General features: G+C 40.8%; 1 protein-coding gene and 1 non-coding gene across 2 annotated transcripts in view; one reads left to right on the top strand and one right to left on the bottom strand.

Annotated features, from left to right (window-relative positions):
* The window catches only part of Alpha-man-ia (alpha-Mannosidase class I a), a 463063-nt gene that overhangs the window by 395956 nt on the left and 41400 nt on the right, over positions 1–25707 (bottom strand). The gene's annotated exons all lie outside the window — the stretch shown is intronic.
* On the top strand, positions 18874–18944 carry Trnag-gcc (transfer RNA glycine (anticodon GCC)). The gene has a single exon. It is a non-coding gene; the product is annotated as a tRNA-Gly (tRNA).

Below are 25707 nucleotides of genomic sequence, written 5' to 3'. Positions count from 1 at the left end.
AAATATAATTAAGTACTATGTATTAGAATTAAATTATTTTTAACTGCTTCAACTTATTTATTAACTTACTTTTAATTACTTCAAATACTGTGTTAGGCAATGGGTAATCGCATTTGTTTCTGGGCTCTCCCGAAAAATAACAAAAATGGACCTGGGTTAGTCTGGCTCTGAGGTACAGATATATCACATGAATAAAATATTTGAAAAGAAGTCACAGTGTCTCTTAAAGAATTAATCTATACATTTAACTCCAAGGAAAATATTTCAAAGAATTAAATGCACTAATAGCCAAGCCTTTCGCTGATGGAATTTTGAAAAATCTCTGCTTTTCGTCTGACAGTGTGGCTGTAAATCCATCCTTTTCATATTTACCTCAGCCAGCCTGACGTAAATACCAGTGTCGCTGACCGCTGGCCGAGATGTACGATATAGCTAGTACGACGAGCAAACTGAGTGCGTGATCCGGTTTCTGAAACGTCATTCCCAATCCCAAACGCTATCTGCTATCTATCTTCGTAGCAGCGACTCTTGCACTGCGATATCCAGATCGATGCAAACTTCAGACGCTGCTGAAACGGCCTGCTGCTTGGCTTATTAATTATTAACAGCGAGTCACTTTAACTTTAATAAAACCATACTCGGTGCCTTCTAACGAGATAACTACATGATTGGATAATTAAGGAACATTTGAAATTTTGCAGAAGGTATTAGTGGTTACCACGTTCAAGTAACAAGTCAGATTTAAAATTTCTAACACTTCCATTAAAATTTCAGAAGCAACAGAAGATAACGCAGAGCTAATCTGGAAAGAATAATTTATGAAGAAAGAAGCAAAGGGGCAAAAAGATTCTAACGTCGCAAGATGGATGTATACAGACGTTACCATAAAGATAGAACGCGAAGAAACAAGTGTCTGGAAGAAAGATTCATTCTTCGAAATGACGTTAATCGACCACGACAGCCAGACGGTTTTCAGCGCAGTTGAACACGACAAACAACAAATAACGAGGCAAATCCGCAATTTATCACGAAGACGAGGGGATCCGGAAAGGATGTTTGATTAATATTCGGATTAATTCCTGCCGCCTGATCCAACCCCCGGTGATTAATAATGCGGCCCGCAAGTTACCTTCCCCGCGACGAGAGATGGAAAACTAAGACAAAAGGAGAGTAGAATCGCATTAAGGATCACACCATGACGAATTAATTATCTTTCAAGCCTCCAGATTACTCGGGACGTTGAGTTGATTAAGCGAGTAACGCTCCATGACGCGATACGAACAGGTTTCAATGTTCATTTCCGCCAACGGCTCCCCTAATTGGCGCGACACGATTATGGGCTCACGAAACGCTGGCATTTCGTTAGAAAACAATCGCAAAACTAGGCAACGTAATGGCACAGTTTCATTTGGTTAAACCGACGGGTTTATTAATTACGCTGCTTCAAAATAACGGAGCCCCGAGCGTTCAGCTTCACATGCGTGGATTCGGGTGAGTGCAGTTTTCTATTTAACGAATTACCCCGATGAATGTGCTTCATGAACCATTTTTCATCAATATTACGAGGAAAATTGTATTAAATCCAGTGTGTACATTTTCTATATTTTTAACGACTGAATTGGAATTTGAGAAGTTTGAGTAATTAATGTTTTCTTTCTTTAAAAAACAAGCTTCATAATTTCGCCACCACTTTCTGTATTTATCTGTCACACTTTTTTAAGTGATAACACTTGCAATAGTCAGACGCTTTGCACAGACTACGCTATCGCGTACCTGTCCAAAAAGATGGTAATGATCGAAGCCCCTTTTCAGGGTGCTGTTAGATCAGCACATTTTAATTACCGTATTCATCCAGTGAAATTTTTAATTAAGATATGATTTCGATGAAAGCCATGACGTAATTGGTGAAGCTAAAAAGGACAGACTTTGGAATTGCGCAAAAAGAGAGATTCGTTTAATTAATTCAGTCGACGGAATTAACTTTGTTTAATTGAGTGGATAATGGAGAGATTCCCAGAAAGATCAATTTCAGCGTCTCTGATTTATTCTCGTTCCTTTGCATGTTGCAATTTTTCACAGAAGTCTCCGTTTCTGAGACGAGACTAATACTCAAGTTTCACAGAACTCAGAAATTATGTTTCCTGTTATAAAAAGTAAAGAATTGCCTCTCCCACCGAAATAACTACGAACACTGTGCACCGTAAATTACGCCTTAACATTTTACTACATCGTGATAAAGGACTGTTCAGAAATCGAAGACAAAGCATTTTAGAGGAGGACAAGGGCGATAAATTTCCTCAAATTATTAACGGCGGCCGAAAGGGTCGGGGTGCATCGTGGGGTTGCAACAGGGCAAATTTTTCGCAGCTGCGCCCGGAACCTACAATAATTCACTTTCCTGCTGTTTAATGGTGATGCATTATGGGCCACGCAGCCATGGATCATGGCTGGCATCGACGAGCCCACTAAATTTCGTTTAACACTCACTCTGATATTCTAAGCTCTAATGCTAAATGCACGTCGCACCATTTGTCGCATAAAATTCCATAAATCTTGTACACTGTGTCGACCACCCATGAAAATCGAAATTCACCACTTCTTTCCTGACTGCTCTTACCATTTGTTAATCTTCTTTCTGCAACGTCATACAAGAATTAATCGATCTTAATCACAGTGGTCAAGTATTGATTGTAATTACAAATTGAACGATATAAAAATATGGAAACAGAGAAATATTTGCAAGAGCAGTACTGATAATGCATGAGAATTATATTCAAAAACAACAGCAGTGGCTGCAGTGATCGAGGAAGACAAGTGAAGACAGAGCTATAAGAATAACGGAGCAAGTAGAACAAGTCGACGATAAGTGACCCAAGTAGTACGACATTCGCTGCACTAGCAAGTAGAACAAGTCGACGATAAGTGACCCAAGTAGTACGACATTCTCTATCACTATTCATTTGAATTAGTAGTAATAATATGTTCATTCACAATGTATCTCTGATACAATGAAAACAAAATTACCTACCTGTTCCTACTTTACAGATTGCAGCACAAATTGCAATGTCTCGGAGTGCAATGTCCTGCACTTTCCACTGCAAATATCTGAAGGACACTAAACTTGGAAAAATTAAATGAGAAGTACTGAGAAAAACTGCTCTTTCCGAAAATGAGAAAAGTTGTACGCAAATTAGACGCGACAAGTCTAACAATGAATGCGCGAGAAAAGAAGTAGCAGAGGTGGGTAAAACGAAATCGTCGATGAGGAATTCCAACGACCAGGTACTCGTTGCGGCTGCAGCGAATGAGATAAAGTTTCGCGATTTTTCCTTTCTTCGCGACTGCCACGACCGTGAATATAAACAGGTTTTCCAGAGCGAATTTTCCCACTGGTTCGTAGCACTCATAGAAAATCTACAACAATTCAGGCGCGCCTCTATCTATCTAGAGGGAACGAGTGGTGAGCGCATGGGGACGATGGAAGACAGAAATCGTGACGGTAAAATGGAGGAAAACGTAAAAGAAAGTTTGGCTGGTGGGAAAGAAGGACAGCATCTGAACGATGCTGGCGGTCGTTCGAGTTCAATTCTGCGTGAAAACGCTTTCGAGGCTGATACATGCACGCGAGTGCATGGCTGCATGCAGCAAGGAAAAAGGAATGCATGCTATGATGGAGTTGTACTAACAGTGACAATCTGAGAGCAAAATAGAAACAAGTATTTTACATAATTTCGAAAGCAACTTTTTGTGATCAAACAATAGTTAATTATTTTCTATTCTTGAAGTTAGAATTTTTATTCTTATTACTAGAATTTTTGCGAATTTAGCACGACAATCGACATGTTAAAAGATAGTTTTAATAATGCTAGTCAAGCAAATGTTTATTATGCACGCAAGAAAAGTGGTTCTATGGCAGGTTTGCGCTGTCGTTTCCACAACACGATTGTACAACCTCGAAATACCTTACGCGTAATAATCTCGTTTCAAGACTAATCTCGGCCAACTTTCGCGCAACTTCCGAGTTGTCTCGAAGATAACGCTGAACTTGGGGAATTATTTATTCCGAGGAACTGCGTACCGCAAGCACCGCGGGCCAAACACTTTGTTACCTCCTGCGCTTCGCTCCCATGACAGAAAGTTACTCGCGAAACTTTTCGACTTTTCAGAGACAGATTAAGGGGAAGATTAATTCATGAAGAACGGAAATATTTGATATAAGAAAGTTTAGCAAACAGAATATTAGGAAATATGAGAAGTTCAGTGTTTCTTTTCTTAAGTATATTGGAACCTCTCGAAAAGGAACTATTCGAAGCTCAACCAGCATATTGGAAAATTCTACTTCGCTTCGACTCGATCGTAATACAGAATTCTGTAAAAAACGTCCATTTACGATCGATTGTCAACCACGCAAACACCAAGGAAAAAAGAAAGATTGTCAAGCCTTGAAACGTTTTCGTATAACAAAATATCCTGTGGGAAATCGGTCGCGAAGAATGGCGAGAACAGAAGGGGTCAAAGGGGATGGTGTAGCAACGTTTTTACGAGTGCGATAAACCGGGTATCAATACATGTTATACGACTAGGTAAATTCGATTTATAGCCAGCAATAAATAATTCCCTGGAGACGAGTTTCAATTACTTCGAACGTTCCTAGTCCCTAGAGGATAATCGATTGTTTCGAGAGCCGTCATCATTGTGGAACTTGTGATTCGTTTATAATAGTTCCAACTGTGCATGTTGTACAGAATTCCAAAGTCTGTATAACGTGTAAAAAAGGTTAATCTGTACTCTCCATGACAGCAAATAAATTACATAACAATTATTAGCGATACAGTGACCTGAGAAATAAAAAGAAAAATGGCATGTCTATTCAAAAAGCTAAGCTTGAATAGCCTTAGTTTTAAACCTTGGAAACATTTAATAAGTATTTGGACATTGTCAGATTCTAATAAATACATAAAGTACAGATCAACTAAAATTCTTTAGTATAGTTTTGGCTACAGATTTTATGTCAAACGATTATTGTATAAAGTTCACAAATACTGATGAGAAATACTGATAACAATTGATAACAGTTAGTACAAGTAAAAAAGTATATTTACACTAACATGATAGTGTCCAAATACTTATTTTACGATAGTGTACCTAACGTCTATTCAAGAGACAGTTACATTAGTGATCAATAAATCACCTGACACTAATTGCACGCGAAACGAGTCGCAGTATTACATACGAATCTTTAATTCGCTTGAGATGAAAAGAATCGAGCCACGATTCGTGCGCTGACGACGAAGTGCGTGTCATAAATCACTGCGATCAAACCAGTTCGCGGCACTGACAAATTTCATTTTACTACCGGATATCGGTGTTCTGTAATTTAGAACGTTACTTTCCAGCTGTTCCTACGCCATTTATCTGTCAGGTTTGTCGATACCATTTTATTGGGCCCCGTGGACTTGCCATTGTCCCTGTTCACCGGTGGCAGAGAAAAGTTCGATAACGGGCGGAAATCGATCGGTAATCTCTGTAATTCATCGAAACATGATTTTTCCTCGGTCGATTAACCGCGGACAGCGCGTTGGCAATCTTGCTTATTAATGAACCGAAGGGATCAAACTGTGCTACTGTGCGACATGTAGGTACATTGTGGACATAGAGAGACAAGAAAAATTTCTGTTTATTGGATCGTATGCCAATTTATCGGAAGCTTTTTATACCTGCAATTACACGTTCCAGTGCGTTCATTGTGGGTGTAATTTATGGCTTGGGAATTCATTCAATGAAGTTCAATAAAAAGTTCGTAATTGAAATTTGGAGGATAAAATACACAATTTGGGGAACTATTATCTTTAATAAAATGTAATTAAAATAATTGAAAATCTAGCTGATTGATTTTTCTGTGAAGCAAAGTCTATTTAAGAGAACTGTTTTCTGAAATTTTCTTTCTTGCTTGTCTTCGTAAAATAAAATAATTTTCTAAACAAATTCTGAGCAACGTTGACATTGTGTTTCGACAAGCAAACATGCATGTATTATCGATAAAATACTGTCACCGATCCTCGTTAGCGACATAAGCGGCGAATTTGCATTCTTCGAGGCCATACAAGTTTTAATTATATGAAAACAGTGGCGAAACGTTGATCCGTAATCAGTGCAGGCTTTCTAAAATCCGCGAGGCTGAATTAATTCATAATGTAACGTAAACACTGCAACAAGGGGTTAAATTTGACTTCCAATAAATTCATGAACGCGAGAGTTCCCGGTTAGTTGCTGATAATCCATTAAAATGGAGATTATCGGTCATTTACCTATTCGTGCTTTTCAAGCGAATTTCTGGGACAATGGCAACACAGTGAGCTTATTGGCAAACTGACCTACATCTATTTCTTGTTAAAAAATAAGATGCAGTAGGATTTTTATAGTAGATATCCTTGAATATTTTGAGTATCTTTCTGTGTATGCAAGAAATGCACTAAAAGTAATATAACTGTTCAGATATCGAATAAATTCAACAAGAATATTTTCTAAGTGTTTTATATATATGAAAATAAATAAATAAATTTACATTACCAGGAATATCGAGGAAAAGTCGAAGAAAAATCAGTAAAGCTCACCTGCAATCAGAAATATATTTTAAAGAATTAGTAAAGTGATGCATACAAAAATAATAAATACATTAAAAATATATATTACGAATTAACGAGGAAAAATGACTATTTTCTCAGACATTTATATGATGTATTGAAGACATTTTGAAAACGTGTTCTTCATATAAGAATATCCAGCGAGAACAGTGTTCTACAACCCCCAGTTTCGCCACGTAATACGTTCAAATGAAGATATATCACGAAACTGTTCCTTTTTCTTCCGTTTTTCTTTTTTACCTTTTTCTTCTTTTTGACCAGAAGGACTGCAAATTTCATACTCGAGAAGTTCTCTATTTTATATGCGAGAAGGGCTGACTTCAAATGAAGAATAAGATATCCTCTAGTCTATGAAGAAATTTCTGCTTCGGGGTTATGTTTTTTTAACGAGTTCAACTCAGTGATGAAAGGATGAAAGTTTCGTGACTAGTAACCTCTCTGTGAAGTGTTAATGAAGAGATGAAAGATTCACTGAAAGCGAGCTACTCATCTGCTTCGCTTCAGTAGTGTCAGTATATGCATAAAGAAACAAAATAAAAATGTAATATATTAACACATAATATTTAATCACTTTAATTCTTAAAATATTTTATGAATTTCATAGTCCAATAACTCAGTACCTAAATCACTCGATATGTCAATATAGTAATTCAATACTGTGCTTCAAACTTTCATTATTTAAATACCTTCAAACATTAATCTCCCACACATTCGATACAAAAATCATAAAATAGCTATGCACACGAACAAAACACATCACACGCAACAACGTAACATCTACTCCTTTCTACCCAAGATCCCCAGAGCCCCCCAGGAGTCGCATTCGACTTCGTCCAAAGCAAAAATCCCGCCTCCCTTTAATCAATCTCCGCGTCCTGTCACCCGCCAGAAAAATCCGCTTACAAAACAAACCAAAAGCGCCGACAATCGAACAGACCGACTCCCGATCGCCAGCGATAAGCGCCTCTCCTGAAACGACCGAATCCGCCTCTGACGTAACCAGGATCCGCGGGCATTATTCGTCGATGGAATTAAACCATCCATCAGAGGAGGGAGCGCGAACGAAAGCAGGGAAAAAAGGCAGCTGGCATGGCATTATAAATCAATCGCTCGGGAACGGTGTAATGCGACGCGCGAATAATCGAGCCTGCGAGTAGATCGGACGTCGAGGCCTTTGGATTTTTACGCGACGCTGTACAGAGACGTTGACAGTCGGAAGGTCAACGAGGGGCCACCGATAATGACGGGTCGGGCTCCATGACAGCGAGCACTTTCGCGTTTCATGATCGATGCACCGTCCGAGTGGAACGTGATCGGCGTGGTTGCCTTAACGAATGAAGTCCCGTGACGGGGCGACGGCTCGTGACGAGCGACACGGGGATCGCCTAGCGTGACTTCGCCCCTCCGCGTCGCCGTTATAATGCGGCGTTATGCTAATTAATTACTCGGTAAGCCGGCCTATTACTGAAACGTTTAGCTTCCGGGATCCCTCTGGGTGAATTGCCAGCGATCTGGAGGGGAATTAGAAAGTCGACTCTGTCAGTGGCGGTCGACCTCCCGACATTTCGCCTGACAGAGACAATTGATGGGTGGATGGATCGGTGGCCTGGGCAGATGCAGATTTCTGCGGCTGCGGAGCTCTGTGTTAAGCTGGGTCTACACCACCGAGCAATTCGAGAACACGATTCGCGAACGATGTTTGCGAACAGTTCGCAAATTTTTTATCGCCCTGATGCAGGGTCTACACTGTGGAGAACTGTTCGTGAAAATTTGTAGGCTGAGATATCGAGAGCAGACACTTTGATGTAGCGCTTTCCGAGTGAACAATGTTCCCTGTTTGCTGAGGAGCTTGCTATTTACTGTTCGCTGTTCGCAAAAATGTCTACATTATTGACGAACACAGTTCGCGAGCTGAGAAACAAATGTCTCTAAGGAAAGTTGTTTGGTATCGAGAGAAGCATACTGAAGAAGACCATGCTCTCGATATGTATGTTTCCCCTACTGTAACTGAGACTAACGAACACTAATGGGTATATCCTGCTTACAAATAAATGAAATTAAATAAATGGCTCGTAAATCATAAACTTCGAAGTAGAGTACGATAACTCTGCACAACTCGTATCAAGCTTCCATCTACCTCCATACACTAAATCTTTAAGTATATTTTACACCCACGAGAATGGCCACATTGCATCGATGTCAACATTAATATGTATAAAAATTCCCTTCCAGCAACGTATGTATCCCCTCACCGTATCATGAAAGTGTCCATCGGCGTGAATACGATTAAACCTCCTCGAGTCGAGCTATCTCGACGGTTCTTATCGGTGTAATGCGTCTACAGTTAGCACCAGTTGGCCAGTTGCAGGCCGAGTTTATTGGCATCCGTACCGCGCATATCAACGTAACTCTGTTGCAGCCACGGAAGAACGTAGAGGGTGCCAAGACTCGCTTAGTCCTCAACAAATCGTGCGCGGAATTTTCGAGGCAGCTCGCGTATAAAGCGAAGACGTTACTATACGTAGTTCCTGCCCTTCCTCCCATATCGCGTTGGTTGCAGTTGCTAAGTCGTGTCGTAAACATTAATTTCCAGCACCAGAATAACAGGGTTCATTATGGTATCGCGTATCAAATTTTCCGCAGGTGGTTAGCGAGGAAATTACGTTGAATCTCGTTACATCGGGTGACGAGAATAGGCGAACTTACGGTGCTTGTGCATTCATTCCTTTTAGAAAGAAAGAGGACCTAACCGCTTGGATAATTATTTTACCACGAAGTTTTGAGGATGAGCAGAAGTTTTAAATCTTGAAGTGGAATTAAACTCTGGGTATATGTATATGTTTCTTCTATTTAAGTTAGAGAAGATATACAGCTCTGATTAAAAGAAAATTAAAAGATAATGCTTTTATGTAAATACGCGACCCAGGATTTTCTGGCTGAAGTTTTTCAATTTTTAATTAAGTTCCTACTTTTCCCTCTTTTCGCAGACGTTTTGATAAATCTTCCCTCTCGAAGTTTTCAATGTTCTAAATTAAATTTCCTCCTCTCATTTAATCCTATGCTTCGAAACTCTTCAGGAAGATTAAGCTACACGTGACTCCTCGCTTGAATCATCGAGTCATCGATTATCACACTTTCCCAATCACTGAGTACTTGTAAACCAGGCGTACAAAAAGCCACATCAATTTAACATAAATCGCAATTACAATTCGCTCCCAGGCGTCGATCCTCCCGTTAAAAGCACGCCGAGAAACAATGTGAATTGCACGCGTCAACGTGAAAGCGGCTGGAAACTAATTCCATCGATTCTCCGCGTTCGCCTTGAGGAAATATTCCAGCTATTAACGTCCGCGCTGTTTCACGATCCCCTCATCGAACGGCCTTAAATCTCGCGGCAAGGATCGTATCCCATTAACGAGTCAGCGTCACTACCGGCAGTGCTTAAATTAAAAGCTCAAAGGTGCGCGGGCCGTGTGTCGGCGCGTGCAATCATAGTAAACATGTCCGCCTCTGTAGAGACAATAATAAATATTGCACCGGCGCAAGTGCAAACGACGCAGCGCCCTAAATCACTGGAACGATGCATCATGCCCTGGCTGTCTGCGTTCCCCTGCCGCGTTTGCCACCTTTCGCGAGAGTCGCGGGGTAAACGCAATTTCCCTGGCAAATGGAGTGCCTTGACGCGCGCCGCCGTTGAATTTCGACTGCTCCAACCCGCGAGATTCTTGGGACGTCTCTGATCTATTCGCCAGTTTTATTAGTCACCTGGCTTTTTCCTTCGCGCGAATCTCGTCCCTGTGCGTGGTTAATTTTCGAAGCTGGGATTCTTGGGTAACTGCATGGCAGATGTGGTCAGGGGTGACTTGGGATTTCAGTAGAACTATAATACTTATAAGGGAGGACATAGATGGATACGTATTTTGATGAACCTTTCCTTGGTGAATTTTTATTGAAAATAAGTTGACACGAGTTTAAGGATTTATTCGAATAAGCCTCAATGATCGAGATAAGTTTTAGACATTTCGTAGTCGTAAGCTGGTAATTTTGTACCTCTGAGCCAGACTAATCCAAGTCCACTTGTGCTATTTTTCAGGAGAGCCGAAAAATAAATGCGATTACTTATTTCCTAACATAGTATTCGAAATAGTTTATACTCTTAAATTTTCTTCACCTAAGACGAAGAGAAAGTAATGAGATCTTGTAAAAAACTTAGGTTTTAAAAAATGGATTTGGATTAGTCTGTCTCTGAGGTACAACCTCTTAAACCTCTGAAGCTATAATCAGACACTGCATTTCCCTTACCCTTTATCAATATCTAACTATAGAAGTCCTCATCAGCCCTCAAACACGTCCCTTCACCAACAACTCCATTTCGCTATAGCTAGTTCCATTTCCCCCTCCGCTGTTCAAAATAAGCAACACTCATAGTCGCGGGTAGAATGGCAAAGCTGCAAGTTAGTGGATTAAGTTCCGCCTTAACGGAGCGGAATATTGACGTCGGACGAGCGGATCGTGCAACAAAACGACGGAAGGGTTGCTTGTCGAGGCGTAGCCATCCAATTATTCGAGACACGTCGCGCGCTTTTCGACAATACGCGGCTCTCGTCTTCGGAGTTTCGCTGGGCGATTGTCGAAGATCGTGAACGAGATACCAGGCCACTCTGCGGCTTGGAACGTGACCATCGTCGCTCCCAGACAGTGGACCACGGTAAGGGAAAGAGCAGCCGAGTTGCTCTGCCTTTTGCATAATTCGCCCTTCGAGGAATAGCGTGGCTAATGAACTGTTAAACGAGCTCACGGTTGCAGACTCGTCGGCGGAGGCGGAAATTAGTACTGTGTGGGAAGCGTTATTCGGTGCGGTGCACGAGCATCAAAATTGACTGCGCACGAGGCTTATTTAACAATGAGGGCGTTACTGGAAGAAACGGTAAAACAGAGCCTGTAGATTCTACAGATAATTCTAATTGAAATAACAAGACCTGCTTTTCTTTAATTACTCGTGAAACTCCACTCGTGAATCCAATTAATCTCGGAAGAAAGAATTCAATCTCTGCACTAAGCTTGAGAAAATGGCGAAGATCCTCGTACTGTCTAATAATAAATACACTACCATAATGACAATATTTCTCGAGTTACCAGTACTCCACCTAGAATTCTTAAGTTTCCAAATTTCTGAGGACAATCTGCATACTAAGATAAAACAATTACAACCACCTAGTCCAGACGAAATTCCTCCTCTCCTTGGTCCTGTTTTAATCACATAACTGAATCGTTACAGCGCTTATACTTTTGCCATGGAACTGCTATTATTTCTGGTAGCTAACAAGTCTCCGTTGTTAGCATCGAGAAACAGCCTTGTAGCACGTGAAACGGATATCCTCGATGCAAATCTTGTAGTGAGCCTCCTGCAATGTAACAGGATGGTAGACAAGGAAAAACCCAGTGAAACCGTGTATTAACGTGAACCACGGTTGCAGAAGCTTTCAGCTATGGCTAGGTGATTACCGACGCCTCGCGCCGCGACGCTGATCCACTGGTTATCCAGATAGTCGAACCTATTCCGAGAACTTCCGTGTGGGTAACTAGGAACGTAATACATCAAAGAGAATATCTTTATGCGTTGGTTATCCTCGCATTTGCATTCATAAAACACTGGAACTATCTACGAACATGTAGTGTGACGACATTAAATATTCTACAATGACAAGGAAAGTCCTCAAGATTACACGAGAATTGTTTTAAAACATAACACGACTCAATTGTGTTTAACGTGACAGATAAGTTATGGCTGAGATAACTACTATTAGATATCATAATGTAGAGATAACAAAATTTAATTTAGATAGCAGTTTAATGGTCTTCACTAATCTAATTGTAATTGGACTTGATTCCTCCAATTTGCTCACTAATTAGAGAACTTCGACTGATTTCGGAGACTAATTGTATCTGTTCTAATTATAGTACGTAATTGATATGGCTTAATTATCTCCTATGTTTAAGTGACTAATCTGAGTGACAGAGAAGTTAGAATAATTATAGATAATACGTTCGAGCAATTACCCTGGAACAGAACAGACAGAGAGCACACAGTTTTTTAAAATCGTTATACTAATTATATTTATTTCTCAAATTCCCTTTGTGTCTCATAAAATAAGCCATATAATTTCGTTTTCGAGAACATAGCGAAAAAAGATAATCCTTGACAACCTTTAAGCTTTCTACTGAAAGATCTATCCTTTTAGTACTGCGTATTGGCAGCGATAAAATTTGTTGGGCGGCAAATTCGCCATGGGAGAATTTTTATTTCCCGTGGAACGTATTCGATACGTATTCCTTAAAGCGTACTTGAAACGCAGTAACGTTTCTTTTTTGACGTTAAAGGAATCGGCCCCGCGAGAAATCCTGAAAGTCTCAAGGCATGCGAAATTGGAGAATATTGATTTCCCGTGGGGGGATGGAACACGAATCTAAAAAGTGGACAAAGAGAGGAACGAGGCGACAGGAATATTTCATGATATCGATGTACTTCCCTGAATGAATATTAAAAAAGTGCACAATTTACGAAGCAAGAAAAAATTTTCTCAGACGTTAACTGCGTCTAAAATGGCCCCAACAGACTCGCTATCGTCTTTTTCTCAACTTAATACATTCGGCCAGGAATAAAAGGAGTTGACTAATTTCGTGTGAAACAAACTACTAAAGATAACACTATTTTTCATATATTTTCCTTCTCACAAAATATTATACATATTTTATTACATCTTGAACAAAATAAAACCTCTTTACTGTACCTATTATGACAAATCTCTAACAACCAACCATATCTTATACGAATGTAGAAAATTTGAACAAGACAGACGTAGATGCGAGATAAATTCAGAAACTGGTCATACTTCAAAGGACTATCTGAGAAATACTATAACATTTCTGAAGAACATCAACTTCTACAAAATATAAAATAACTGAACCATAAATCGCTAATGACCGAGGTGTCAATGTAACTTAAAATAAAATAAAGAGAAAGAAGAAGAAATATACTTCATATTTTATCATAGACGACGAAACATAAAATTTCGAGGCCCATATTCTACTCCCAAAAAGAATCACTGAGAATACCCTGACAAGTACAATCAGTTAACATGGGAACCGCTGTCGCTTAGGGATTCATTCGAAGCAGACGAAGAAAAAGAGGATTTCTGGGTCCTCGGTGAGGAATAACGAAAAAGTTCCTCACCATTCGCGACGTCCAGTGGAGAGGGTGCTTCCTGTAAAAAGTAAGAGGCCATCGATGTCGGACGACGTCGATAAGTCGATAGCACTCTCTAGAATCTAGATGGATTTCCAGGTGCAGTCGCAGCGGAAAGGGTAGAAGCGCATGACCGGATGATCCTCGAGGAGAGACTCGCTCGTAATCCGGCAAAACCTCAAGGATAATCCAGTATACGCTGGGAAACGGTGGTGGAGGGTTGATCGAACCCTTTTATCCGTTTCAGCACCGCCACTGCCATTTACGTGCCCGCCCGTTTCGCCTTATCTTGCCACCGCTTCGTCCTCGTGGCCTCGCGCTAAAACGTCGATCCAGCGTCGTGTTATCGGACCCCCGAGGGAGTTAAGAACTAGCTTTATCGGCTGCGACAGGGATCGCGGAAATCCACGATATGTCTGCTTCGAAATCGATTATCCCTTGCCGGAATGATTTCCCTGCCAGGAAGATCGCGTGTGCCAGTCCTTGAAACTGTAGAGTTAATAAAAATCTATTGGCTGCACTGTGCACAGCTGGTTGCACCCAGGACACATTCTGACTTATTAGTGATTTTACATATTATGTAAATGGGAATTTAATTTTACATATTACGTAGTCATGATTCATTTGGCCAACAATATGGTACATCTGAAAGTGCGAGTAAAATCAGGCGATTTTATCTACTGTGACCATATAGATTCATATTTGTTCTAGATACAGCCTTAGATAGACTACTGAATCTAGTGGAGAGAGGATGATCAAAGTCCTCAGACAAATATGAGTAAGTCTGACGAATTTGTACTTTGACCTAGGAAGTGATAACAGGAGTGACTAGCAGTGCTCATCGATGACACAGGGCTAAGAGAAGGTTGGTCATCCAACAATGATAAGACAGCGAAATAGAGTAAAAGAGTTCTCCAGGTTTTTTGTTTCGAGAAGCTTGGCAAAAATGAACAACCTCTAATTTTTTCCAAAGATTTCCAGATGCACATGATCCTAGGATTACAATCAAAGAAGTCAGGGAAAAGGTACGCCCAGGAAGAGCAGAGGTAGACGCCCAGGAGCGACTTAAAACAGGAGAATCTCAGCGAAAAGCACGATTACAACATTCCCGTAATTAGTTCGGTCGGACAGGCTCGTTAGTGTCGACCATGTGCGTCGGGGCAATTTCGCCCAAGTAATATCGATCCGCCTTCTAGGCAGTTACGGCTCCAGTAAGATGAGGTAGTCGTGAATTAACGGCAGACAAGAATAATAACAGTCCAGATCGAAGATCGCCGTTAATTGCAAGGAAAACGCCGGCTGACGAAGTTTACGTTTCATCTGTCCGCCGAGAGCACTTGTCTTCCCTCGTGAAACGTCTTACGAAGGAGAGGACGACAGAAGCTTGTGAACGATCGTCTAGCGAACGCCACGGGAATTTAAGCAAAGTTCGTAATTAGACAAAATAATTTCCCCAAGATTTCGTGCTCTGCAAACGTAGGGGAATCAGAGTAATCAGACAGTGGTTTTCAGAGCCATATATTATGCGTAAGGAGGAATATTAATTTATGAAACAGATTCATTTATAAAACACAGATTGTACCTTGCACGTTTCAGTTAAAGAATAAATACCGTCACACGCGAATTGCTGGCCAAGACGAGGGACCCTGACTCAAGATCCTGCAGAAATAAACGTAAACTAGGTCCACATGTTGCAGAGCTAGACTCAGTGAAATAAAGAGAAAGAATTTAGTTACGCCGATGCAGAACCGCTGAATATTTTGCTTCCTCGAGAAAGAGGGATCATCTCCAAAAACCGAAATGAAATTTCGTGACAAGCATAGCCATCGTTCTCTCTTCGCTCACATTTATCTCGCAAGGAGGATGGAACGAGAAGATCCCAGATGCTGAGAGGAAGAAACGACCATAGGATCCAGGCACGAGACTCAGATTTCCCAAAGACTGAACGGCTCGAGAGACCACCTGCGACAAATTATAGCCGAAGGAACATTTCTACTGACGCGACGACCGAATTGTCCCCACGGTGGAAATCTATCGGAATTAGTCGAGATGTGGAAAATAGGAGGAGCCATTTTGCGGCGCAATAACGGCAGCATTCATTAAAGACCTTCAACGCCAGGGCTGCGCCGAGATTAATTATCATTCTTCATTGACACCTCATCTTGGAGGCAGACCCTAATTACTCAAAGGACAGCGTCGTTGCTTGCACCGATGGTGCATCCTTCCTTTCGCTGATGCTATAGAAATTCTTATCGACACAAGATTATGTGGATTCTAGGCGCGAGTACCTCTTAGAATAATTGAAGCCTTAGAAGGAGGAGATTCCTTAACCGAGTGTCATTCTTGGATTTTAATGGGACTCTAGAACAATGAAACTTGTACATCTAAATTCTAGTTACATATTATCATCTTTCGACTAGTCACTGAAATTAACCCAAACAACTTATATAAAATAAGTCTATGTTAAATATACTTTTCTACGAACCCTTTTCTTACTTTCTAACTTAAATCCACCTGTACTACTTTCCACGAGGCAAGGACCATCCTATAAGTACCAACATTAAGCCCTGTGGGATACTACCGTCCACTGTAGCCAGTATATCCAAGGACTTCGATCGTATCAAAGAATCTCTCGCCTTATAATTCTCATAGCTTCTCGAATCCGTTACGGAGCGAACAAAAAAAGGAATCTTTAACTCCGTCAGTCATCTCCCGAAATTGCGTTCGATCGGATTTACGGCTTTCGATTCCACCGCGTCAGCGCTGGGCAGGACGCAGGCAAGCCAGGGGATCGCTTTCTAAATCTTGAATAGAGTAGGCTTACGCGGAAATGTCGAGATACGAAGTCGTCGTGACTTCGAGTCCGTGTCCAGCGGAGGAACGCGATGGTAGACAAGGGGCCAGATAAAACGAAAAGTTGAGAGGGCTAATACGCGAGAACGGCCGCGTAAACCGTCAATCCGGCAGTTTTGGTAACTTCTCCGTCAATCAATGTAAGCCTCTTTTCGGGGGCTTAAGACGATGGCCGTGAATCGACGACAGAAAAGGAACAGGTAAAACGCCGCGTACATGCTTCGAAGACAGTTCGAACGTCGGGCAGAAACGTCGTTCCATCGGACATTCACGTCCACGGTGGTCCACTCGAGAAGAACGAACTCTTTTTGCATTAATTAACACATTCGGAGGAATGCCACGTTATATTCCCTCGGAAGTCTAAATCCACAGGGATTTTAATTTTAAATAAAAATTCTGTTTACCATATATGAGTGGTCTAACTCTCAGTGCTAACATGATCTAAGCTATCAGTACAACGACAATTTTTCTTTTAATATTTTAGAGATTAAATGAGAGTTTCCATATGAAATAGAATACAGGGTTTCAAGTTCTTGTATTTTACTGATATTTTCTGTCTTTTAAGGAAATAGTCTTCTGCTTTAGTTGTTCTTCCATGTAGACATGTATGCATTTATGGAAATTTGAAATGTGGAAAAAGTTATCAAATGCATATAATATTGAGAACTATAGAAAATATGAAATGTAGACTAGTGACTGCAGTATTTAGAAGACGAAAAGAATTTTTATTTAGATTGCATTTCTTTAACTGTCTTTACTAGCATATGAAATTGCATAAAAATTTAGACTCTGTTAATAAGGATACTGTTACCACCAAAACAGGAAATCGTTCCAAGAGCCCATCCTCTACACCCTGCACACTGAATCGATGCTCCTTCGGTCACACTCGCGGAACGAATTCTCGCGTAGCACGCTCAAACAACTCCCATTTCCATAATACGATCGCAACTCCGTTGCCCGGAAGTACCATCCTCGCACGGAGTATTTCAAGCGTAGAGAAAAACAATATACCTCACTCATTACCAGGTCTCGTGTAACGCGAACTTTATTCAAAAACATTCGAGCCGTATCGCGGAGTAACGACATTACCATAATCCCACGGAGCTGCTTAATCCCTAGTTCACCTACTCTATCGTGCATTTAACTTTCCCATTAATTTCCCTTCACCGCCGCCAATCTCGCCGTTACAGCGGCACGACAACGAGGCGTAACCAGACGAGCCAGAAAATAAGAATCCCATGGCACGAGCGTTAACTTCTCGAGGAGGAGCATAATAGATCCGTTGCAACGAAGGGGAAGAAGGGGAAGAGGAACGTTTTAATTAACGGTTCTCCTTCGAAGGCAGATTACCAGAGGCATAAGCGAGACTCGAGCACAGTCATCTTGTAAAGCATAAGCACTTCACCGCGCATCGGTGATGACTTTCGCGTCTTCTGATGATTCCTATCGCGGGAATCTCGTCTGGTCTGGTGATACGAGAGATGCGAGATAACGAGCGTTTACGCCGTAGAGGATCTGAACTTTGGCGCAAAGCGAGTGGCTCTCGTTTCAACTCCATTCGCCACCCCCGCACCCCTTCGCTGCATCCACCGTCACAGTGCTCTAACACTAAACTGCGGCTTGTAATTAGAGCAACAATGCGGCCTGCATCTACCTGCAGCTGGTAACTTCGCGGCGTGTTATGCAATTATTATAAGTCAGCTCGCGTGAGGCTTTATAACAATTGAAACTGCGTTTTCTGGGCAGCGTGTTTGCACGTTATTGCAAAGATAAAAGAAAATTTTGCGAGGTATTCTACTATTCCTTTCTCTTTGATGCTCTGGAAATAAATAAATTTCAATTGCTTTGATTCTATACTCTAATATAATTAACTGATGTAGTATACTAATATAGTAAAATGTAATTAAGTAAGAAAGGCACAGTGGTGGAGCAAAGTGGTGGTATTTTGGGTCTGCCACTGAGTCACGATGCAGCAATGGGATTTTAATAAATGGCAGCTCTTTTTTCAGAGTTACAATCAGTATGTTATGTCTTCTATTCAACGCTGTTACTATCTTAGCACTGATAAATGGGGTCAGATTCTTTGGAGGCAGTCCGCTATCATAGCAGCAGCGAAAGCTAGAGATACAAGCATCGGTGGTTCAGTGGTAGAATGCTCGCCTGCCACGCGGGCGGCCCGGGTTCGATTCCCGGCCGATGCAAAATTCCTTTTTACCACTTTCATTGGAAAATAATTTACTCGCATTTAACCTATTTTAACTAGCTTTTTAATTTAATTTTACGAGGAATGGAGAAATGGCGATAATAGCTTTCAGTGATTCACATAATTCTCTTTTGATGGATGTCTGCTTTTAACGAAAGGTTATAAATATAATCCATTGCAAATTATAATTCACTGCAGGAAAAAATTCTTCACTAAAATAGTATTAACCAACAATAAAGGCCATTCGATAGATTTATTTAATGTGAGATCCAGTTATCTGTCCTCTTATCTACCCATTTATTCAGTGCAAATGACAGTGTCCAGAGTGTCCACAGTGTCCACAGTGTCCACAGTGTCCACACGTCTGTGCCAGGCTCCTAAGTGGACCTGTTTATGTTAATTTTATTCACAAAAATGTCCCTCTATTTCAACCAGAAATCGATCGAGAAACCATAAAACTGTCACCCTGAAAGCTTTCACACTATGTTCCACACCGACTAATAGCCCAAAGTATATCCATATACAACCTACTGATATTTTCGTTCGACAACTATCGTAGGTGATCACAAAGCGTAAATTGAAGGCAGTTAATGCAACAATAATTACAGAAAGAAAGGAATCTCGATGCAGTCAATAATTTCACGAAGCTGAACAGCCACAATCAACTTCCTGAAGGTTTTAACATTCCAGTAAGAGACCCTGAAATTTCACCCAACATTAAGCACGTTAAATGCATTCGTTCAGACCGCCGAAATACGAAGCACTCCCTAACGCGATCGTTTACCAGACAAATACAACGGAAATGCAATTCTATGCTGGACTCCCCTCGCGAATATTTGTGCATTTGCGCGCAACAGGACATTAGCATAAGTTGCGCTTTATTTCGTGCCATACGAGTGTGTGCATACGTCGCGAGGAGGAAAAGGGACGATTGTATTGTCGGCCAGGTATAAGGCGGCGTTTTAGCGTGACATAATTTGTCACGCTGTAATCGACCGTGGAACTGTGCTCTCTCTGGATGCACACGAACCCCGAACCACGCCAGAGAACCCGACGACTTTCCTTCTGATTATTTCTCCACCTTCTATATGCACCACGTCTTTTAATTTGTCAGCTGGTAATGCCTTTCTTCTGCTTTATCGTGACGTCGAGTTTATAGAGTTACTCGACAATGGAATTTAGAAAATTTTAATTTAAATTCTCAGTTACATTTTCACAAGCTTCAAACTTCCAAATCATTCAAGAATTATAGATTGAACGTTTCTTTGTGTGCTTTATTAGAATATGGAATATGAAATCAATTAAAATAGATGATAATGTAGAAACCCCCAAAAGACTTAGATCAAGAATTGAATTTAGCTTTAATTAAGATCCTTGATACTATTCCTAAATTTAACAGTGTTCATGTAAATATTATAAATACGATATTTATATAAAAATGGTAACTTTGGAAACGTATGGGCAGCACAGTGGGTTCCTCCACTAATCTAAAGGAGAACAGAGGTTGGTATGGAAAAACAGCGCTTAAGAAGCTCCTGCAGAGAACAGTAATCAACTGGCTGGTTTTTTGAATTACAGATTGCCGAATGTTCGTGGTAAATTGCCGCGATTTATCGCGAGGGTCTGAGCAAAAATACTCTCGTCACTCGAGCATATCGCATTTCTTCTGGCTGGAAATTATGACACGGCGAGGCCAACTGAAACACTTCACTCGATGATTATGCGATAATGAGAATAAGAACGCTTGGTAAGAGTTATTTGGGCCGGCGTAAGAATGGCCTTCCAAGATTAAATTGATCTTATTAACGTCACTGGGACCTGGTGGTTGATGACCTACATTTCGTGACCGTTTTGAAAAGAAATACTCGACTGTTCGAGAATAATTATTGAGCTATAATGAACACTTAAGCACGTGGGTTTCCTTCAAGCACGGCGGAAAGCTTTATTTAATATCTGAGCAAAAGTAATTTCTAACTGCAGCGTTTAACTATATTCAATCAATACTTTCTGAGGATCGTGAAAATGCAATCATCTTTGTACTCCAAAAAGACGTTCCTCAATGAGCCTGAGAAGATTACAAAAATATCGCTAAATTCATTCATTTTTACATATTTGAATCCTATTTCTATTTCACCCAAGTCGCTAATTGGAGCTTAACTTCGATTCAATTTGAACTTTTATCGTCATTCATTTTTATTTTAAATTTTATATCGATACTTAAGCATTTTCCATTAACTCTAACAAGATGATCACAAGTCGTACTGCTCGTATTATTTATTAACAAAAAAATGAATTTCTTTATCAGAAACCAGACGATCGAGATTGTGTATTCATGAAACTAACAAGTACAAGACATAGTATCACGAATACCCACGAGAATTCTCACTAAGGCGTTTTCGAAAACGTTATTTCCGCTCGGGAAATACAATTTCCTTGTTATGAAAAGAGAAAGCTTGCAGTGAGGCAATTTGTAGCAAGGCTCGGGGAGAAAGTTACCCGTTGGAATCTTGGAGAACCGTGAGCACAATGTCCCGAGGAGGCGCCTAACTTGCGAACGATAACAATGCAGCGTGCACCGGATGTGCAGGAATCGTAACATCGTCGGCGCAACCACTCACGGAACTCGTAACTCTGTAATCCACTTCGCAAGTTGCGACTCTTCAGTCGGGATGTTCCAAGCTGGATGCCATCGGCCTACTTTCTGTCCAGGCCTGGAGAGTCATATAAACCATTGCCATGTTCCAAACGAGCATGCAAGGTGGCCCTTCGAGTCGCCACATCAAACACCATCCTGCAATTTTATGCGCTCTTTTCTTTAACCCCTGCGGTCCATCTGTCTGGCAACTACTCTGCAGCGTCTGCCGTATGACCTTTTTGTTGCCCTAGACGCGTGCACACTCTCGAAACGAGTAAACGATTTATGAATCAATTTGCCACGTCTGGCTCCTTCATCAGAATTCTCAATTTATAATCGTGGACTGAATATTTGGTACTCGTTGATCCTGCAACTCTCTATTCATCAGCGCAGACCTCTCGCGCGAATTTGAATTGAGCGAGGACAGAAGATCAACGCTCTTTGCCTTGGCATGATTTTATTACGTAATTAAATTCGATGGTAACTAAATTTGCATGTAATTGCGAAATCCAATTACCCGTCGGCGATTTGGTTGGTATCGACGTTTACAAAACGCAGGAACAACGAGTCACCCGAGCTCGCAGATCAAAGGGACTCGATATGTGTTAGTTTATGGAGCCGGTCACGGGATGCAACTACAAGAGATGCAGTCGGGCTCGTTGCTTTGTACACACTGCACTCGCGCATCTGCATTTTTATCATTGTATTATTCGCAAACATCGCCGTATTTCGCTGATGTCAGCGCTTCATAACTTGATACCAGAGAAACAGTATTATGGCACAGCTTGCATCTATCATCGCCCTACAATAACTGCTATTGTACTTTCTAGCTCCCTTTATTCAATTAAACTTAAAATTCAAATTCAGGTATTATTAAAGATGAGCGAATTTTGTTGTTCATTTAGGTATATATAAGTAAATTAACCCTTAACTATTACATGTATTAAAACTCTATTAAAGCTCGATAATAGTGTTTAAGGGTTAATATATACAAAAGGGTACTTATTATATGATTTTTTTTATTTAATATTGGAATTAAATATTTATAAGAACACATCATTTATTTATTTAGCTATTTCTGACATCTCCTAAGAATCAGAGTCGTACATTAAGAGGATTAGCAAACAACAGTGTTTACTCTTCTGCGCTACGTTCTACTCTCTTTGACACAACAACGAACGTCGGCTTACTTGAATCTGCTTTATAGCTCCCTCCGAGGTTCTCCTTTTTCTATTAGTCAACGTTGGAGGGTATACAAGCAACGGTACTCGACTTGGTATTTTCGTGCAACAAGGAAAGCACTTCAGGTGGCACGAAACACCTCGCGAAGCAACCCACGACCCAAGTTCCACCCCGCGTTATACACTCGCTTTTAAGGTCCCTGAAGACTTTCAGTCACTATGAAAATGCCAGGAGGAAGGTCGTGTAAGGTACAAGACAGTATCATAAAAGAAGAGCGAGTCTAGACCTCGGTACAAAATTGAATTTTTAGTAGCCAGCCTACCATTACTAATTTAAACCCCTAAATATTTAACCAACATTTGCCTACCAACTTTCTTTTCCTTGACCCTCTAAATCAAATAAAATCCCTCTTTCAAAGAAACCAAGTCACTCCCACTTTTTCAATTGCACTCATTCCAACATCCCGCTCACATGAATTTCCCCAAGGGCAACTCACAGCGGAATCGTGCGTGTCAGTCACCATTCTCAGAGCAATCGTCATTTCGTAATAACGAATTCTGCGTAGAAGGGCGTCTCTAATTGCGACAGCTGACTTGGACAGCGAGGTTCGAGGAAACGGAGGTTTGCGCAAGGACCATCATTTCCCCAGAAGGAACCTGGAAAGGCTGCAAAAAGCAGGAGCCGAAGGGAGGAGGATCGAAGGACAATGGGTGAGCGATCGCTCCCAGAAGAAACGAAGGAAGAACCTGCTGGGGAAAAGGAGATACACGGCCCTGCGAGATCCACGCTTTATCTCGGTCGATCTGTTTTATCGGTGTCGTCGAGTCGAGGCGGATGATGAGTTCTCCCTTATTTGTTTTCATCCAATAAGCGAAAAACGCGCGGCTCTTCCTGTTCCGTCGTTTACCGAAAGGGATCCCTGGGGAGCCCTCCCAACGCGCGAGACTATCTAGCTCAACTCGTTCCGACAATCGCGACGACCATTGAGAAATTCGGCCAGCATAGTCTTCGAAGACGTGCATTTAACGGGGAGGACGTTCCAGGAACGTTAAAGGCGTCGCAGGACGCGTCGATGGTCCATTGCATTTTCACGAAAATAAGCCAAGAGGACGGGGAGATTGCTCGAGACTGGGGAAATTAAGCTTGGGCTTTGGGGAACCTGGAGAACAATGAAGGACCTGGGAAGTTTACGAAGTACAGATTTATGTGGTCTGGATAAATTGACAACTTGGTGCTTTTCCTTTGCTGTGTCAATAACTGTTTTTTACTCCTATGTAGAATTAGTAAATGGAAAATCATTATGCAATGTATGACGAAAATAACTATGTTAATAGATTATTGAAAAATGTAAATCGATACTGTAAATCGATCTGTCCTCCTATGATTAATTGTACTCTTATTTTTTTCGTATACTAAAGGGTTTGTCCCGTAAAATAAATACGTAAATCAACATTTCTGACATATTGCGCTATCGAATGACTCATGAAGTCGGTCTCATACAGAGTCGAATATTCATAAACCTTTCACGTGTTAATATGCCAATAATAAGTGGCGTTGCCTTCGCAAAGATGTTTGCAATTTTTAATGATCGTTACTTGCCCAAGGAAGAAGCATCGCATTGCAAACAAGCGTGAAAGTCTTTTTAAAATAAGAGTCCCTCGCGTTAACGGAAAGAGTTAATTAACTTTTTAATTACTGCAGCCTAAACAGAAAGCCAAACCAGTTTAAAGGAATTTCACGTGAGAACGGAAGCAGTGCTGATCGATTAATTCGAGGAACTCGTTCACCTTGTTTACAAGGAAGCCCAACACGCAGGTTTCGACGAACAAGACAACGAGGAAAATCCAGAAGTGAGTGCCTAAACATAGAACGTAACAAAGGAAAGCCTTGACTGCAAAATTCAAAAATGTAGAATTAACATTTCTGGAAAGAACGAACATGAACAGAACAAATGTTTATTACTTCAATGAAACTCCTTTGCTAATATTATGCGGAATGAAACATATATTAAAGCATAGCAAAAGACTCCAATTTCCACTCAACAAGTTCATCGCTGGACAACTTAACCAAGTTACAACGAAACCAGTTCTTCGATGAATTGATTAAACTCATTCGATTGGTTTTGACGAAATAAACGAATAAATGTAATATTCAAGGTCTGACATCTACACCAAGAGGAAGCCTTGCGTCATAAACCTGGCGGAACACTATAGTAGAGAGACAATATTATGCTCTTGATTGCATGTACATGTGGATTATGCGACATTACTATGTCATTATTCGACGACACTCCTCACCAGACCAATTGACAAACTGAATTTTAAATATGCGTCTGGAATAATGTTCCACAAAGGGGGTAATCAGCTATACAATCACTGTGTATGCTGTACGAATATTATAGTATTCAGTCAACCAATTGAAGACGTTGGCTTGGTTAAAAGTGCATTTATAATCATTGTTGAATACTGATTCTCCACAAATAGTAATATCAATTCTCCGTCCAATATAACCCAAAATGTCAATCTTTAGTTCAATTACTCTACTCCAATTTCTATTAAAACCAAGCATCAAATCAATCCTATATCCAATACAACAAAAATCACTTTAAATCGTCTTCTATTAGATATTTTAACGAAAATATTATTAACTCTGAATTTATTTCTCACGCTAATTGAATTGTGTCTAAGGTACCAAGGAAGCCTCCTGAGACTCCACTCACAAGTGTGTTCCAATTTCCCTAGATTTCCTCGACTTGCAAACGCAGTAAATCAGCGAGGTGTGAATGAAGAAAGGAAGACAGCACGCTGGCCATGACATTACATTTAAATCATCGAATACGGTAAAACGTCTGACTTGTCGGAATCCGTTTTAGTCTTTCCATCGCAGCCAGGCCAGTCAGCGATGCGTAAAATTAGACTCCACTCGCTGGAGACTTGTCTGATGC

This window comes from Calliopsis andreniformis, chromosome 8 (genome assembly GCF_051401765.1).
Source record: "Calliopsis andreniformis isolate RMS-2024a chromosome 8, iyCalAndr_principal, whole genome shotgun sequence".
Taxonomy (NCBI): Eukaryota; Metazoa; Arthropoda; class Insecta; order Hymenoptera; family Andrenidae; genus Calliopsis; species Calliopsis andreniformis.
Note: the sequence above shows the minus strand (reverse complement) of the source record. Positions and strands in the feature narration are given on the sequence as shown.